At 45.3% G+C, this 17,488-nt stretch overlaps 1 protein-coding gene across 5 annotated transcripts in view; it reads left to right on the top strand.

Annotated features, from left to right (window-relative positions):
- USP20 (ubiquitin specific peptidase 20) overlaps positions 1–17,488 on the top strand; it is a 55,478-nt gene that overhangs the window by 1,251 nt on the left and 36,739 nt on the right. Inside the window, exon 1 of one of the 5 annotated variants that reach the window (XM_053559800.1) lies at positions 8,717–8,807. The exons of the other annotated variants lie outside the window; for them this stretch is intronic. The gene's annotated coding sequence lies outside the window, so the exon portion shown is untranslated. Of the gene's footprint in view, positions 1–8,716; positions 8,808–17,488 lie in introns of those variants that run through there. 5 annotated transcript variants of the gene reach the window in all.

The following is a 17,488-nucleotide window of genomic DNA, read 5'->3' as shown; positions in this document are numbered from 1 at the left end:
GGCACAGTAGTTCAGTAAATGTTCGCTGCTGTAGCTACTAGAAGGCGGGGCTGTTGGCGGTTGTGTTTGGTTCCCTCTTAAGGAAGACCATTCTGAAGCAGGGCAGCATTTCTGGGATGCCTTTTCTCTGGAGCAGTCTCCCCTGAGATTGTTGTTCTCTGCCTTAGATTCAAGACTTCTTGGAACAACCTTTTGTCTTTGGTTAAAAGCCATATGTTAAAAGTCTCGAAGTCTTGTTCTTTGCAGAATGGTTCAGCCAAACCCAGATGCACATGGCATTCCCTGGACACTGTGTCCCTGTCAGCTGATGGAAAGCCTCCTTGGAATTGCTCACGAACCCTGGTAGTTGATGTTTGCAGCTTTCACATTCTGAGGTGGCTCTGATTTGGCCGCCCAGCAGCCCTTCCACCATGGAGTACTGGACACCACTAAGAAAAGGTCCAGTGACATTTCTGGACTCTCCCCCTCATTTGAAGTCCCAGGGAGGAGCATGTGGTACAAATGAGCAGCACCCATCCTCACTCTGAGGCCAGGATGCCCACCTGTGCCGTGGAATACTTAATTGAGCTGTTTAGAAAGGTAAGGCCGAAAATGTGGCAGCTGTCAATCTAGCAGTGGGCAGCTGTGTTGAGACTGCAGCTTCTCTGAATCTTGGCTGGGCCTTGTTAGGAGTGGAATGAGACTGCTTCTCAGAGGAAGCTTCTAGGAAATATAGGTTCTGTGCATTTCAAAGATGTGTCTTATGTTTTTATTAGGGACTTTAGTTGTTTTAGAGAAATACAGGTTCGGTGCCTGGAGCTCAGCGGCTAGGGCACCAGCCACAGACACCAGAGCTGGCAGGTTTGAACCCAGCCCCGGCCTGCCAAACAACAATGACAACTACAACAACAACAAATAGCCAGGTGTCATGGTGGGCGCCTGTACTCCCAGCTACTTGGGAGGCTGAGGCAAGAGAATTGCTTAAGCCCAAGAGTGTGAGTTGCTGTGAGCTGTGACGCCACATCACTCTATGGAGGGTGACATAGTGAGACTCTGTCTCTCCAAAAAAAAAGAAAGAAAAGAAATATATAGGTTTGGGTTGGTTTGCTAGCTTTGCTAGCTCCTTTCTGGAGCCAGATGAGATGCTGTCTTATTTTAGGATTTGGGGAACATTACTATTTGGGTGGCTTTGGAATCCAGCAAAGTGATATAGTTCATAGCTCAGCATAGATAGTGTTTAATAAACGCTTGTTGGACCAATTTATTTGCTTTACTAAGCATTTACTGTATGAAGCAGCACTGTTGTAGGTGCTTGAAATACATCAGTGAGCAAAAAGACAAAAGATTTAGTGGCATTTATGTTCTAAGAACTTACTAATGTATGTAAAGTGTGTTAGAAGGTGATAAGTGCTATGGAAAAGAGGAAAAATAGAACAAAGCAAGAGAGTCAACAGTACGAGGGAGGATTGAGTTGCGAATTTAAATTAGCATATTTTAGTTTGTGGTTTGGTTGGTAACGTGATAAATGAAACATTGGACTGAATTATAGGCTCTAAGTTCCAGTCCCAGTTCTGCCCACTTGCTATGTAACTCTGAGCAGGAGCCTTTCCCTCTGTGAGCCTCTTGCTCCATCGAAATCCCTGTTGTACCTACCATTCACTGGCTGTATGACACTTGATATAAAGCTCTCTCAGCCTCAGCTGCTGGTGGTTTTAGGGATCTTTATGTTTAATCTTTTTTACTTTACAAAAGCGTGTGTTTAGACTGAGCTCAAGTCCTAAGAGTGGGATATATAACAATGATGAAAGAGCTAAGTCTTTTCTTTCTTTTCTTTTTTTTGAAACAGAGTCTTGCCCTGTTTCCCAGGCTGAAGTACAGTGGTACAATCATAGCTCACTGTGCAGTCATAACCTCAAACTGTTGGCTCAGTTGATCCTCCTGAGTAGCTGGGACTACAGGTGTGCACCACCACACTTGGCTAGATTTTTTTGGTAACGACAACTCACTGTATTGACCAAGCTGGTCTGGAATTCCTGACTTTAAGCCATCCTCTCACCTCAGCCTTCCAGAGTCCTGGGATTACTGGCTTGAGCCAACTGTACCTGGCCTTCTTAGAGTTTACAGTTTAGCAAGACAATTAACAAAAGTCCAGTTGGTTCACGTTAGTATAAGACCCTGGGAAAAAACATGAATACTGACAACAAAAATTAATATTTAAAGGCATAGACAAGTTGATAATTCTTTGGTTCCAGTGAGCAGTAATGAATCAATACATAGAAATTTCAGAAAAGCCAGATTCCATTTATTATAAAAACTGGTTTGAAACAACCAGAGCTGCCCTCTGGGGAAAGGGTGATTTTTATTATCCATTATTGTGCTCACACCGGGTTTAGACAACTGATTTGCAGGGCTTTTACAGAGCAGAGCCCCTCCTTGTGAGGAAGATGAATGATCTAAATCCCTCTACCCAGCTGCTCGGGAGGCTGAGGCAAGAGAATCACGTAAGCCCAAGAGTTGGGGGTTGCTGTGAGCCGTGTGATGCCACGGCACTCTACCCGAGGGCGGTTCAGTGAGACTCTGTCTCTACAAAAAAAAAAAAATAATAATAATAAAAATAAATAAATAAATAAATCCCTCTAAATTCTAGGATTGCATGGCAGGAGCTGGTTGCAGATCATGATACCTGAAAAGGGAGTCTCTGATTTCAGGCCCTAGAGGTCACAATTTTCCTGGCCCTTACTTTCCATATCAATAATATGAATTTGGATTACTTCTGACATTTTTAGGTCTGAATGTCTGAGTTTCTGCTTCTACTTACATACCACAGAGTCTGAGGCTTCTTGTGACCTGGGCCAGTCACTGCCACCGGCCTGGGGTAGCCCCAAATCTGTATCCTCTCCAATTAAGTAACTCTTATGGATCCCAGAGCAGGGGCAGCATCAGGCTTTGAGCTACACAGAAACTATCCTAGACTTAAGAAAGTTAAGTTGGGCCAGGCATGGTGGCTCATTCCTGTAATCCTAGCACTCTGGGAGGCCGAGGCAGGTGGTAGATTGCCTAAACTCATGGGTTTGAGACCAGCCTGAGCAAGAGTGAGACCCTGTCTCTAAAAATAGCAGGGCATTGTGGTGGGCACCTGTAGTCTGAGCTACTCGGGAGACTGAGGCAAGAGAATCACTTGAGCCCAAGAGTATGAGGATGCTGTGAGCTATGATGCCACGGCACTGTACTGAGGGCGACAAAGTAAAACTGTCTCAAAAAAAAGTAAGTTGAGCAGAGAAATGCTCTCTGAAGAGTGACTCAGAAGAGGCTCTTGTGAGCAGGTGTTCCTTGAAATGCGGGTGTTTGGATTTGGGGGGTAGGGTTATCCCATGCCAGGCTGGCTGAGTCTGTTTAGGTTGTTGAGGAGCCGACAATTCCGAGCGCTGACTTCAGGGAAGGTAGTCATGAGTTTGAATTCCAGCTCCGCAGCTCCATAGCTGGGTGACCTTAGCCACTTATTTCACCTCCCTCAGCCTCAGTTTCTCTATTTTTAGTGATGGAGATGCATTTAGCTTGGGATGTCGCTGCCTCCCAGAGTGGTTATGAGGCTCCAGTGATGTCACTGGTGAAAGCTCCAGAATGAGCTGTTAGTGTCGGTTCCAGTACTGGAGCCGTTGTAGCAGGTGGCAAGGTGGGTAGGGCCAGGGTGGACAGAAGAGACCTGGAGGTGTGCAGGAAGCGAAGCTTGGCTGGGCGTGGAGGCCTGAAGGGCTCAGCTTTGGGACTCACAAGGATGGTGGAGTCCTATGTTGTTGAGACTGGCTGAAGCAAAGGGATAAAGTGTGTTTATCACCTTGGGAGAATGGAGTGAAGAGAGCAGGAGAGAGAGTGTCTGTTCTGAGGGGAGTGTGGAGGGCTCTGGGCACACCCCCTCATGCAGGGATGGGTGAGTGGAGTATGGGATGGCTAACGTGAGAATCCTTGTAGGCAGTGGGTGGGAGCCTCAGCAGCGTCCCTTGCCCCCTCCAAGGGATGGGCTCCTCACTAGGAGGAGGAGGAGGATGTAGCAGGAGCTTCTGGAAAGTATGACTGATGGGAACTGCCACCTCACTCGAGGCCCAGGGTGCCTACCCTTATTCAGGGTGCAGCATATTGGAAGTCTCATCCAGGGCCAGAAGTGAGGGGCTCTTTGCCAGAGCAACCAGCCCTGCCTCCCATCCTCCCCCAGGACCTCACTGACTGTCAGCACAGCAGGTCTGGCTGCTCTTGAGGGGCTTGTACTGGGATCTTGTTCTCTCAGCAGTGCAGCTGCCTTTCCCTTTCAGCCTTTTATTAAGTGCGTGCTGTGCACAGAGGCACAGGCAGGAAGGGCATGAGGGTGGACACAACTTGCTCACTTCCAGCTGTGTCACTTTTTCGCCATATGATCTCAGGCAGTGGCTTCTGTCTCAGAGCCTCATTTTTCCTCTGTGAGAGGAGAAACAACCGTCCATGCCTGAGAGGGATGGGTGTGCATCTGACAAGGTGCCCATGAAGTGCTGGGCACTGTGCCCAGCTCAGGGTAGGCCGTGGATCCCGTGATTGGGTTGTCTTTTTTTAGACGAGCCCTCTCCGTTCCCACTTCAAATAAGAGAAAGAATTTTTTTAAAACTTTCTATTCTGGGCCAGGCATGGTGGCTCATGCCTGTAATCCTAGCACTCTAGGAGGCCGAGGTGGGTGGATTGCCTGAGCTCACGAGTTCCAGACCAGCCTGAGGAAGAGTGAGACCCCATCTGTACTAAAAATGAAAAACTGAGGCAAGAAGACCACTTGATCCCAAGGGTTTGAGGTTGCTGTAAGCTATGATGCCACGGCACTCTACCCAGGGTGACACAGTGAGGCTCTGTCTCAAAAAAAAAAAAAAAAAAAAAAAAAACTTTCTATTTTGAAAAAAAATTACAGACAAGTTACAAGAATAATACAGTAGCAGTAGGGTGTGGTAGCATGTACCTACTGTGTGGTCCCAGCTATTCAAGAGGCTGAGCTGGGAGGGTCACTGTTGCCCAGGAGTTCAATTCTAGCCTGGGCAACATAGTTCTCTTAAAAAAAAAAAAAAAAAAGGCAAGGAAGAAAAGAAATCATGCAATAAACTGTCATTTATTCCTCACTTAGATTCAATAATACAACATTTATTAACATGTTTGCCTTATTTACTGTAACTCCATGTTTACATACTTATTACTGCTGATCCAGGTAAGAATAAACTTCAGACATCGTGGTCCTTTACCCCTATGTAGCTCACGGAGAATCGTCTAAGATTAAGAATGTTATCTATACCCAGGGAATGATTTTCATCTTCAGAAACTTTAACGTCAGTATTATACTGTATTTGTTTTCCAGGGCTCCCATAACAGAATGCCACAGACTGTGTGGCTTAAACAAATTTATTTTCTCACAATTTTGGAGGCCAGTAGTCTAAGATCAAGGTGTCAGTGAGTTTGGCTTCTTCTGAGGCCTCCTTGGTGTGCGGGCAGCAGCCTTCTCAGGTTAAAGACACTAAAGAGGGCGGGGTTTTGCCTGCATCCAGTGTCTCTGTGTGTGCAGATTTCTTCATCTCATGAGGGTGCCAGGAAGGTTGGATTAGAGCCTACCCTAAAGATCTCATTTTAACTTAATTACCTCTTTAAAGACCTTATCTCCGAGTATGATTACATCCTGCGGTGGATAGAACATCAGCATATGAATGGGGGCATAATTCAGTCTATAATAAATACCGTTATCTAATATGTAGTCCTTACTCAAATTTGCCAGTTGTCCTAGTAATATTCTTTATGGCATTTCCTCTCCCATCCATGATCCAATTTTGTTATATCTCTTTAGTGTCCTTTTTTTTTTTTTAAGAGACAAAGTCTTACTTTATCACCATCAGTAGAGTGCTGTGGCGTCACACAGCTCCCAGCAACCTGCAACTCCTGGGTTTAGGCAATTCTCTTGCCTCAGCCTCCCGAGTAGCTGGGACTATAGGCACCTGCCACAATAGGCTATTTTTTTGTTGCAATTTGGCCGGGGCTGGGTTTGAACCCGCCACTCTCGGTATATGGGGCCTGCGCCCTACTCACTGAGCCATAGGCGCCGCCCTCTTTAGTGTCTTATCTGGAAAAATTTCTCAGCCTTCATTGAGAAAGGGGACCTTCAAGTTGCAGGAAGGCAGAGGTGCTCAGCAACAGGAATTTGGGTTCAGAAGAGGCTGAAGTAGCTTGGCACCTATAGCACAGTGGTTACGGAGTCGGCCACATGCACTGAGGCTGGCAGGTTCAAACCTGGCCTGGGCCAGCTAAATAACAATGACGACTGCAACAACAACAACAAAAAATAGCTGGGTGTTGTGGCAGGTGCCTGTTATCCCAGCTACTTCAGAGGCTGAGGCAAGAGAATCACTGAAGCCCAAGAGTTGGAGGTTGCTGTGAGCTGTGATGCCACAGCACTCTACCAAAGGCAACATAGTGAGACTGTCTCAAAAAAAAAAAAAAGTGGCTGAAGTGGGAGGATCACCTTAGCCCAGGAGTTCAAGTCTAGCCTGGGCAACATAGCTCTGTCTCTTTAAAAAAAAAAAAAAAGAGAGAGAGAGAGAGGCTTGGTGCCTGTGGCTCAAGCCACTAAGGCGCCAGCCACATACACCTGAGTTGGCAGGTTTGAATCCAGCCTGGGCCCGCCAAAATAACAATGATGGCTGCAACCAAAAAATTGCGGGGCATTGTGGCAGGTGCCTGTAGTCCCAGCTACTTGGGAGGCAGAGGGAGGAGAATCACTTGAGCCCAGGAGTTGGAGGTTGCTGTGAGCTGTGATGCCACAGCACTCTACCCAGGGCAACAGCTTGAGGCTCTGTCTGAAAAGAAAAAGAAATAATGCAATTTACTCCTCACTTAGATTTAACAATACGGCAATTATTAACACTTTTGCTTTATTTAATGTTTAAGGATTCAGGGGCATCCAACCTGCATCCTGCAGGCTACACATGTATTATTTGAGGACTGTTTTGCTTATCTGTGGTGTCAGGTATTGCAAAAATTATGCATGGACTTTTTTTTTTTTTTTTTTTTTTTTTTTTTAAGATAGAGTCTTAAGCTGTTGCTCTGGGTAGAGTGGCATGGTGTCATAGCTCATAGCAACCTCCAACTCTTGGGTTCAAGCGATCCTCTTGCCTCAGTTTTTCTATTTTTAGTAGAGATGAGGTCTCACTCTGGCTCAGGCTGGTCTCCAGCTGGTGAACTCAAGCAATCTACCCTCATCAGCCTCCCAGGGTGCTAGGATTACAGGCATGAATCACCATACCTGACTTGCAGACCTTTTTTTTTTTCCTCATCACCCTTTATTAGTGTTGGTGTATTTCATGTGTGGCCCAAGACAACTCTTCTTCCAGTGTATCGTAGAGGAAAAAAACTTCTGGACACCTCTGCGTGGGACACCTCTGGCTTTTCTTTGATGTCAAAAGTACCAGTATCTTAAAAAGCAGCAAGAGTCCAACTACTGTGCATCAGCCACCATGATGCCTTTGCTGTGCTGGTTGGCCACAGAGTCCCAAGTGAAGTCTGATGGAGGGCGCCCTTCTGTGTCACCTTGAGCACATCACTTCCATTCTTACCAATTTCAGTGTCCTGGTTGAGAAAATACAGCCAGTGACACAAATTACAGAACCAAAGATTTTTTGAGCACTCTTGCCCTGCAGCTCAGTAGAAAATTGGAGCCGCCCTCTAAGTCACCTGACCAGAGTCGTCATGCTCTGCGCTTCCTGTGCCTTGGCTCACGTTGTCCTGGCTGCTGTCATTGTAGGGGCAAGGAGACTGATTTATCTAAACTCACAAACTTCTTTTTGTTGTTACATAAATTAACCCATTTATTATAGGCTTGTGATGTCTGAAAAGGTGGAGCTTCTATTCCTTTTTCAAGTCCTTTAGTCTTCAGATGGCAGACTTTCCTGTGACAGCAGAAGTGCTGTTGTAGGGCCAGGCATGACCAGCTCTTGTTTTCATGCAGGAACCACAGTGCCAGATCCCCACAGCTCGTCTCTTCATCCTGGTTTTGCCACAGAAGGAGCAAGTGTACTTGGCATGCTGATTGATTTCAATTTTTTTTTCACCATTTTCTAGAAGGAGGCACCATAGTGGGTCCCGTATTTACTGACAATTCAAACTGGTGCGGCTTCTAAATAGGCCCCTAAAATCACGCACTTGCAAGTGACAGATAAAGACGCTGAAGCCAGGGGTGGCTGTCTCTGTGATCACCCTCCATAATTACCATCACCTCCTGGGTTGCTCTTTGCTGACCCTCAGAGTGCAGGAAAAGTTGGCCCAAGGGGGCTCTATGGTTGAAACACAGGACTCTGTGCCCCAGGAGGGTAGTAGCCTGCCTGGCTTGTTTTCCAGGGCCTCAGGGCACTGGCCCTGAGGAGGTCCTTAGTCAGATAAAGCAAAATGATAACTGTCCCATGGCAGGGACCCACCCTTCTTCTGACCTGTGCGTTTATGATGTCTCAGGTCCCATGTTTAGAGTATTAAGCATCCAGTGTTTTCAGTACTGCCATTCAACTGATTTTTTTTTTTTCCTGTTTTTGAGAAATGGGGTCGTCTTCTGTTGACCAGCTGAAGTACAGTGGTGTGATCATAGCTCACTGCAGCCTCAGACTTCTGAGCTCAGGTAGTCCTCCTGCCTCAGCTTCTGGGACTACTCGACTGCCTCACTGCCAAGCCTGGCTATTTTTTTTTATCTTCTGTATAGACAGGGTCTAACTGTGTTGGCCAGGCTGATCTCAAACTCCTGCCTTCAAGCAATCTTCCCACCTTGGCCTTCCAAAGTGCTGGAATTACAGGTATGAGCCACTGTCCCAGCCTTAACTTTAATAAAGTTGGGTTACTTAGGCTCAGCGTCCATAGCTCAGTGGTTAGGGCGCCAGCCACATACACAGGGGCTGGCAGGCTTGAACCTGGCCTGGGCCTGCTAAAAACAATAACAGGGACGGTGCCTGTGGCTCAAGGAGTAAGGTGCCAGCCCCATATACCAGGGGTGGCAGGTTCAAGCCCGGCCCTGGCCAAAACTGCAAAATAAACAAACAAAACACTACAACAAAAAAATAGCTGGGCGTTGTGGCAGGCGCCTATAGTCCCAGCTACTAGGGAGGCTGAGGCAAGAGAATTGCTTAAGCCCAAGTGTTTGAGGTTGCTGTGAGCTGTGATGCCACAGCACTTTACTGAGGGCAATATAGTGAGACTGTCTCAAAAAAAAAAAAAGTTACTTAAATGTTCCATGTTGGGCCCATTCACATTGCTGATAGGCAAGTAAATTTATGCAATCTTCCTGGAGGGAAGTTTGTCGGTATGCATCTACCAGGGCTCCTTAAACTTTTTAAACGGGGGGCCAGTTCACTATCCCTCAGACCATTGGAGGGCTGGACTATAGTTAAAAAAAAAAATAAAAAACAGAATAAATTCCTATGCATACTGCACATATCTTATTTTGAAGTAAAAAAACAAAATGGGAACAAATACAATCACACCGCCTCATGTGGCCTGCGGGCCGCAGTTTGAGGACGCCTGAGTCATGGTCCTTCAATGCATACTTTTTTTTTGTTTGTTTGTTTGTTTTTTTTTGAGACAGTTTTACTTTGTCGCCCTGGTAGAGTGCTGTGGCGTCACAGCTCACAGCAACCTCAAACTCCTGGGCTCAAGCGATTCTCTTGCCTCAGCCTCCCAAGTAGCTGGGACTACAGGTGCCCACCACAATGCCCGACTATTTTTTGTTGCAGTTGTCATTGTTGTTTTAGCTGGCCCAGGCTGGGTTCGAATTTGCCAACTTTGGTGTATGTGGCTGGAGCTATAACCACTATGCTACAGGTGCCGAGCCCAATGCATACATTTTGACCCAGTACTTTTTCTTTTGGTCAAGGACTTATGTTCTGAAGTGTCTCTCAGTGTCTTATTTATAATGATAAAACATAGACAAAAATATACAAAAATACCCTAAGTATCCAATAGTAGGTAAGTGATTAAGGAGTTATAAAGCTTAAATTGTTATGTGGAATAATATTCATCCATTAGAAATGAAATTGTTGAACTGACATGAGGGGCAGCACCTGTGGCTCAGTGGGTAGGGTGCCGGCCCCATATACCAAGGGTGGCAGGTTCAGACCCGGCCCTGCCAAACTGCAACAAAAAAATAGCTGGGCATTATGGCAGGCGCCTGTAGTCCCAGCTACTGGGGAGGCTGAGGCAAGAGAATCACCTAAGCCCAGGAGTTGGAGGTTGCTGGGAGCTGTGTGATGCCATGGTGCTCTACCAAAGTGAGATAAAGTGATAAAGTGAGATTATGTCTCTACAAAAGAAAGAAACTGACATGAGAAATATTATCAATCAAAAACTGTATATAAACTGTGTCAGTTACATTTCAGTTTAGTTTTAAAATTTATATATTCATACAGATAAATGAGACTTACTAAAAGAGTAACTGTATATTTTTTCTTGTATGGTAGGATTACAGCCTCGCTCTGTCATCCAGGCTGGAGTGCAGTGAGCTTCATCATAGCTCACTGAAGTCTCCAACTCCTGGGCTCAAGTGATTGATCCTCCCACCTCAGCCTCTCAAAATGCTAGGATTATAGGCATTATCACCTGCACATGGCCTCAGGTGATTTTTTTTTTTTTTTTTTGTAGAGACAGAGTCTCACTTTATGGCCCTCGGTAGAGTGCTGTGGCCTCTCACAGCAACCTCCAACTCCTGGACTTAAGCGATTCTCTTGCCTCAGCCTCCCAAGTAGCTGGGACTACAGGCACCCACCACGACGCCCGGCTATTTTTTGGTTGCAGTTTGGCCGGGGCCGGGTTTGAACCCACCACCCTCGGTATATGGGGCCAGCGCCTTACCGACTGAGCCACAGGCGCCGCCCTTTTTGAGACAGAGTCTCACTCTGCCACCTGTGGATGAGTGACCTGGCATTATCATAGCTCAGGGCAACCTCAAACTCTTGGGCTCAAGTGATCCTCCTGTCTCGTCTTCCCAAGTAGCTGGGACTACAGGTGCCTGCCATAACACTTGGCTAATTTTTCTATTTTGGTAGAGTCAGGTGTGTCGCTTTTGTTCAGGCTGGTCTCAAACTCTTTGAGCTCAAGCAGTCTGCCCACTTCAGCCTCCGAAAATGCTAGGATTACAGGTGTGAGCCACTGCACCTGGCCTACCACAGGTGATTTTTATATCTGTTTTCCAGCTTGAGCAAAGGTGTATGTCAATTTTATTAAAACCAAACAAAAATGCCTTTTTCTGTTTTCAAGACAGGAGAAGATGAAAGCTCTAATTTGACATGGAGGTAAATGAGACAAAAACAAAGGTGTTATGAGCAGATCTTGGACTGAATGAGTCGTGTGGAAAGTTGTGCTTTTAAGGTAGCAGCTTTCAGGCTCTGGGACTACTCTGGTGCTGCTGCTCCTTTGAAAACCACACTTTGTAGGCCCTGGGCAGTGCCTGGTGCAGGGGACTGGAGCACTCCAGGGTTTGAAGGCTCTCTCCCCCAGAGTGCCCTCAGGGGCCTGGGAAAGAGCAACCTACCAAGGAGGCCATATGCACACTCTTATTATTTTGGGAACATTAAAAATAAGTGACCATTCTTTGTAGAAAATGCAGACAATAAAAAGAGGAAATAAAAATCACTTGGCTTTATCCTTACAGAAGACAATAGCATCCTTTATCTAGATGTAAAACATTGTTTCACAAAAATGGGATTTTATTATAATGTTTTATGTAACTTTATATGTTCGACCCATTCAGCAAGTGTTTTCTGAGAAGTTACTGTGTTCCAGGTGCTGTTTCAGGTACTTGGGTTACTGCAGGGAGTAAAACATCCCTGCCCTTAGCAGGCTTATGTTTTTAAGATGAAATAGACATTAGACAAGAAAACAAGTAAATAAATGACCAAAATGATGACAGAGCTGCCAACTATGGGCCAGAAGGCCTTCCCTAGGGGAGAGAGCAGTACCTTAAGGTATGACTGGGTTCTGCAGGGTGGCCAGCCTGCTCGGGACAATGAAGCTGACACCTGCATGGTGAGAGAGGACAGAGATACAGTGATTGGTATCTTTCCCTGGTCAGTGAATATTTTACTTTATAGTAACACCCCTTTTTCTTCTATTTTCTTATTTGATTTTGTGTGTGTGTGTGTCTATGAGACAGAGTCCCTGGGTAGAGGGCCATGGCATCAGCATAGCTTGAGCAGTCCTCTTGCCTCAGCCTGCTGTGTAGCTGGGACTACAAGGTGCCTGCCATAAGATGGAGTCTTGCCCTTGCTAAGCCTGGTCTTGAACTCGTGAGCTCAAGCAATTCACCCGCTCAGCCTCCCAGAGTGCTAGGACTACAGGTGTGAGCCACTGTGTCTGGCGTACTCCCCCTTCTGTTTCAAATCTTTTTGATGGCATCATGCGTACTCTATCCTCAATTCTTTTGAAAATTATTTTGTAAGTTGTGGTAAAACATGCATAACAAGGTTTTCTATTGACTTGGCCTCCCAGAGTGCTAGAAGTACAGGTGTGAGCCACCACGCCCAGCCAGAATTTTCTTTTTTAGGTTGAACATTATTTCATTGTACAACTGGCTATCCCACATTTTGTTTATTCATTCAACCATCAATGGACGCTTGGGTTTGCTTCTGTCTTTTGGGTGTTGCAAATCATGCTGCCTCAAACACGAGTATACAAGTATCTCTTCCAGCCAAGTGGACCGTGCCTGTAGTCCCAGGCATCTAGGGAGGTAGAAGGGTAGCTTGAGCTCATGAGTTTGAGACTAGCAACATAGTGAGATCTTGTCTTAAAAAACAAAACTCTTCCCAGCTTTCAGTGCTTTTGGGTATTTATCCAGAAGTGGGATTGGTGAATAGGATGGTACTGGTTTGCGATTTGAGGAACCACTATACCGTGTTCCACAGCTGCTGCACCAGTTTACATTCCTACTGGCAGTGCACAGGGGTTCAGTTTATCCGCATTCTCACCAACTCTTGTCTTCTTTTTTCTTTTCTTTTTTTTTTTTTTTTTTTTGCAGTTTTTGGCCAGGGCTGGGTTTGAACCCACCACTTCCGGCATATGGGGCTAGTGCCCTACCCCTTTGAGCCACAGGCGCCGCCCTTCTTTTCTTTTCTTTTTTTTTTAGGTAACTTTTTTTTGAGACAGTCTCACTATGTCACCCTCAGTAAATTGCCATGGCGTCACAGCTCATAGCAACCTCAAACTTTTGGAATTAAACAATTCTCTTGCTCCAGCCTCCCAAGTAGCTGGGACTACAGCCGCCTGCCACAATGTCCAGCTATTTTTTTGTTGTAGTTATCATATTTTGGGAGGCCCGGGCTGGTATCAAACCTGCCAGCCTCCGTGTATGTGGCTGGTACCGTAACCACTGTGCTTCCAGGCGCCAAGCCAGTACACAAGGGGGAAAAGACAGTCTTTTTTTTTTTTTTTTTTTTTTGCAGTTTTTAGCCAGGGCTGGGTTTGAACCTGCCACCTCCAGTATAAGGGGCTAGCGCCCTAACCTTGAGCCACAGGCGCTGCCCTTTTTTTTTTTTTAATGGAGACAGTCTCACTATGTTGCCCTCGGTAGAGAGCTGTGGTGTCACAGCTCACAGCAACCTCGAATTCTTGGGCTTAAGCGATTCTCTTGCCTCAGCCTCCCATGTACCTGAGACTAGAGGCACCTGCCACAATGCCCTGCTATTTTTCTATTGCAATTGTCATTGTTGTTTAGCTGGCCCAGGCTGGGTTTGAACCCGCCACCCTCGGTGTATGTGGCTGGCGCTGTAACCACTGTGCTATGGGCGCCGAGCCTATGGTAACCATCTTAATGGGTGTGAGATATAGCACATTTGTTTTTGTTACTCAACAAAAACAAATTTCTGAAATTTATCAGTGTTGATGATGTCACAGTCATTTCAAGTGTGATTCGTTTTCAAAAAAAATTTATTTTATTTTTTTTTTCAAAAAAATTTTTTTAAGACAGAGTCTTACTCTGTCCCTCTGGGTAGAATGGAGTAGTGTCATCATAGCTCACAGCAACCTCAAATTCCTAGGCTCAAGCAATCCTCTTGCCTCAGCCTCCAGAGTAGTTGGGACTATAGGCGCCTGCCACAATGCCCAGCTAGGTTTTCTATTTTTAGTAGAGATGAGACAGGATCTCACTCTTCCTCAGGCTGGTCTCAAAACTCCTAAGCTGAAGCAATCCACCTCCTCAGCTTTCCAGAGCACTAGGATTACAGGCGTGAGCCACCATGCCAGGCCTCATTTTCAGAATTTTAAAGTACCTTTATGAAGGTATAATTTTTCTTCAATAAGATAGACCTATTGAAGCATCTTGTCTGTCTGTGCCTTTTTTCAGTCAGTCTCCCTGTTACCATCAGGCAATCACAGAACTGCTTTCTATCACTATAGGTTAGTTTCCATTTTCTACAATTTAAAAAATTGATATATAGTTGCACATATTTATTTTTTTGCAGTTTTTTTTTTTTTGGCTGGGGCTGGGACTGGGTTTGAACCTGCCACCTCTGGCATATGGGGCTGGCGCCCTACCCCTTTGAGCCACAGGCGCTGCCCTAGTTGTACATATTTATAGGGTGCCTGTTAAGTTTTTTTTATGCAGAGTCTCACTTTGTCACCCTCAGTAGAGTGCTGTAGTGTCACAGCTCACAGCAACCTCAAACTCTTTGGTCTTAAGTGATTTTCTTGCCTCAACCTCCCAAGTAGCTGGGCAGGAGGCACCTGCCACAACGCCTGGCTATTTTTTTTTTTTAGAGATGAGGTCTTGCTCTGGCTGGTCTCAAACCTGTGAGCTCAGGCAGTCTGCCCACCTCGGCCTCCCAGAGTGCTAGGATTACAGGCGAGAGCCACCTCGCCCGCCCAGGTACCTGTTTTGATACAGTGTGTAGAATTCATGTCAATGGAGTCATTTTCTTGTCTATTTTGGTTGGGGGGTACTGGCTTCTTTCACTTAGCTTTTACTATTCTGAAATTCATCCATGTCATGCTTATTGGTAGCTGACCTTTGATGAGTAATATTCCATTGAATGGATATATTCACCAGATGACATTTGGGTTGTTTTCAATTTATATCTATTTTTATTAAAAAAAAATTTTTTTTTTTTTGGCCAGGGCTGGGCTTGAACCCACCACATCTGGCATATGAGACCGGTGCCCTACTCCTTTGAGCCACAGGCACTGCCTGATTTAAAATGTTTTTTGTAGGTGGCGCCCGTAGTTCAGTTGTTAGGGCACCATCTATATACACTGATGCTGGCAGGTTTGAACCCAGCCTGGGCCAGCTAAAACAACAATGACAACTGCAACAACAAAAATAGCCAGGTGCTGTGGCAGGCACCTGTAGTCCCAGCTACTTGGGAGGCTGAGGCAGGAGATCGCTTGAGCTCAGGAGTTTGAGGTTGTTAGTGAGCTGTGATGCCACGGCGCTCTAGCCAGTACGACGAAGTAAAAGAAAAAAAAAGCATAGTATCAGATCAGCTGGGTGTGGTGGCTCACACCTGTAATCCTAACACTCTGGGAGATTGAGGCTGGTGGATGGCCTGAGTGCTGGAGTTCTGGACCAGTCTGAGCCAAAGTGAGACCTCATCTCCAAAAATATATTCCTAGCTACTTGGGAGGCTAAGGTAAGAGAATTGCTTAAGCCCAAGAGTTTGAGGTTGCTGTGAGCCATAACACCTTGGCATTCTACTGAGGGTGGCAAAGTAAGACTGTCTCTATCTCAAAAAAAAAAAAAAAAAAAAAAAAAATGGCTCAGCACCTATAGCTCAGCGGCTAGGGTGCTAGCCACATGCACCGGAGCTGGTGGGTTCAAATCCAGCCTGGGCCTGCCAAACAGCAATGACAACTACAACCAAATACTAGCCAGGTGTTATGGATTGCCTGTGGTCCCAGCTGTTTGGGAGACTGAGGCAAGAGAATCGCTTAAGCCCAGGAGTTTGAGGTTGCTGTGAGCTGTGACGCTATGGCACTCTACCTAGGGCAACAGTTTGAGACTGTTTAAAAAAAAAAAATTTTTTTTAATTTCAATGAAGTCCAATTTCTCAATGTTTCCTTTTATAATTGATGCTTTTATGTCCTTCAAAGTTGCAAAGAGTTTTTTTATTTTTCTCATGAAATTTTAGAATTTTGCTTTTTTAAAGTCTGTGATCCATTTCTAATTTTCAATGTATATGATAGGAAATAAGGGTTAATTTTTTTCCCCATTTTTTTTTTTTTGAGACAGAGCCTCAAGTTGTCGCCCTGGGTAGAGTGCTGTGGCATCGCAGCTCACAGCAACCTCCAACTCCTGGGCTCAAGTGATTCTCCTCCCTCCACCTCCCAAGTAGCTGGGACCATAGGCGCCCTCCACAATGCCCGGCTATTTTTTGGTTGCAGCCGTCATTGTTTGGTGGGCTTGGGCTGGATTTGAACCCGCCAGCTCAGGTGTACGTGGCTGGCACCTTAGCTGCTTGAGCCACAGGTGCTGAGCCAGATATCATTCTTACAGTACTATTTGTTGAAAAGAATATCTTTTGCTTATTGAATTACATCAGTACCTTTGTTGGAAATCACTTGGCCATCTACGTGCAAGTCTAGTTCTATTTTTTTTTTTCCAGACAGTCTCGTTTTGTCACCTTGGTAGAGTGCGTGGTGTCACAGCTCACAGCAACCTCAAACTCTTGGGTTGGAGCAATTCTTTTGCCTCAGCCTCCTGAGTACCTGGGACTATAGGTGTCCACCACAACGCCCAGCTATTTTTTCTAAAAATGAGGTCTCACTCTGGCACAGGCTGGTCTTGAACTTGTGAGCTCAGGCAGTCCACCCACCTTGGCCTCCCAGAGCGCTAGGATTATGGGTGTGAGCCACACACCCAGCCAGCAAGCCTAATTGTAGATTCCTTATTCTGTTCCACCAAGTTATATGTCTGTGATGGAACTGAGGCTAAAAGTCTTGCAGTCAGGTGGTATTAGTCTTCCAGCTTGGTTCTTTTTCATAATTGTTTTAGCTAGTCTTGGTTTTTGGAATATACTTTTTAGAATCAGCTTGATAATTTCTGTTAAAAAGCCTGCTAGGATTTTGATTGAGATTGCCTTGAATCTGTAGATCAATTTGTGGAGAATGGACATCTTAATATTGGGTTTACTACTATGTGAACATTATATACAGATAGCTCTCTAATTATTTAGATCTAATTTTAATTTTGTGGATAGGAAGATTAAATATTCTTCATTTTTGATGACTAGTACAATAGTGTGTTATCATTTATCCAGTTGCCTGTGGTTCATTCAAATTACATCCAGTTTCCCTCCATTAAAACAGTATTGCAGGGAATATCTTTGTTGTGCTGTTTTTGCACATAGCCTTGATTATTTACTTAGAATAAATCTGGAGCCAAGTTAACCCTCTTGACTGTTCTTTGCTATTTGCTTTATTCATACTGTTAGTAATTTGTTGCAGTTGGATGTGGAGTATCAATGACGTAGGCTTGCTTTCAGGAGGCCCAACAGCATGG

This window comes from Nycticebus coucang, chromosome 2, assembly GCF_027406575.1.
Source record: "Nycticebus coucang isolate mNycCou1 chromosome 2, mNycCou1.pri, whole genome shotgun sequence".
In the NCBI taxonomy this organism is placed as follows: domain Eukaryota; kingdom Metazoa; phylum Chordata; class Mammalia; order Primates; family Lorisidae; genus Nycticebus; species Nycticebus coucang.
This window is presented reverse-complemented; position numbering and strand designations above follow the sequence as displayed.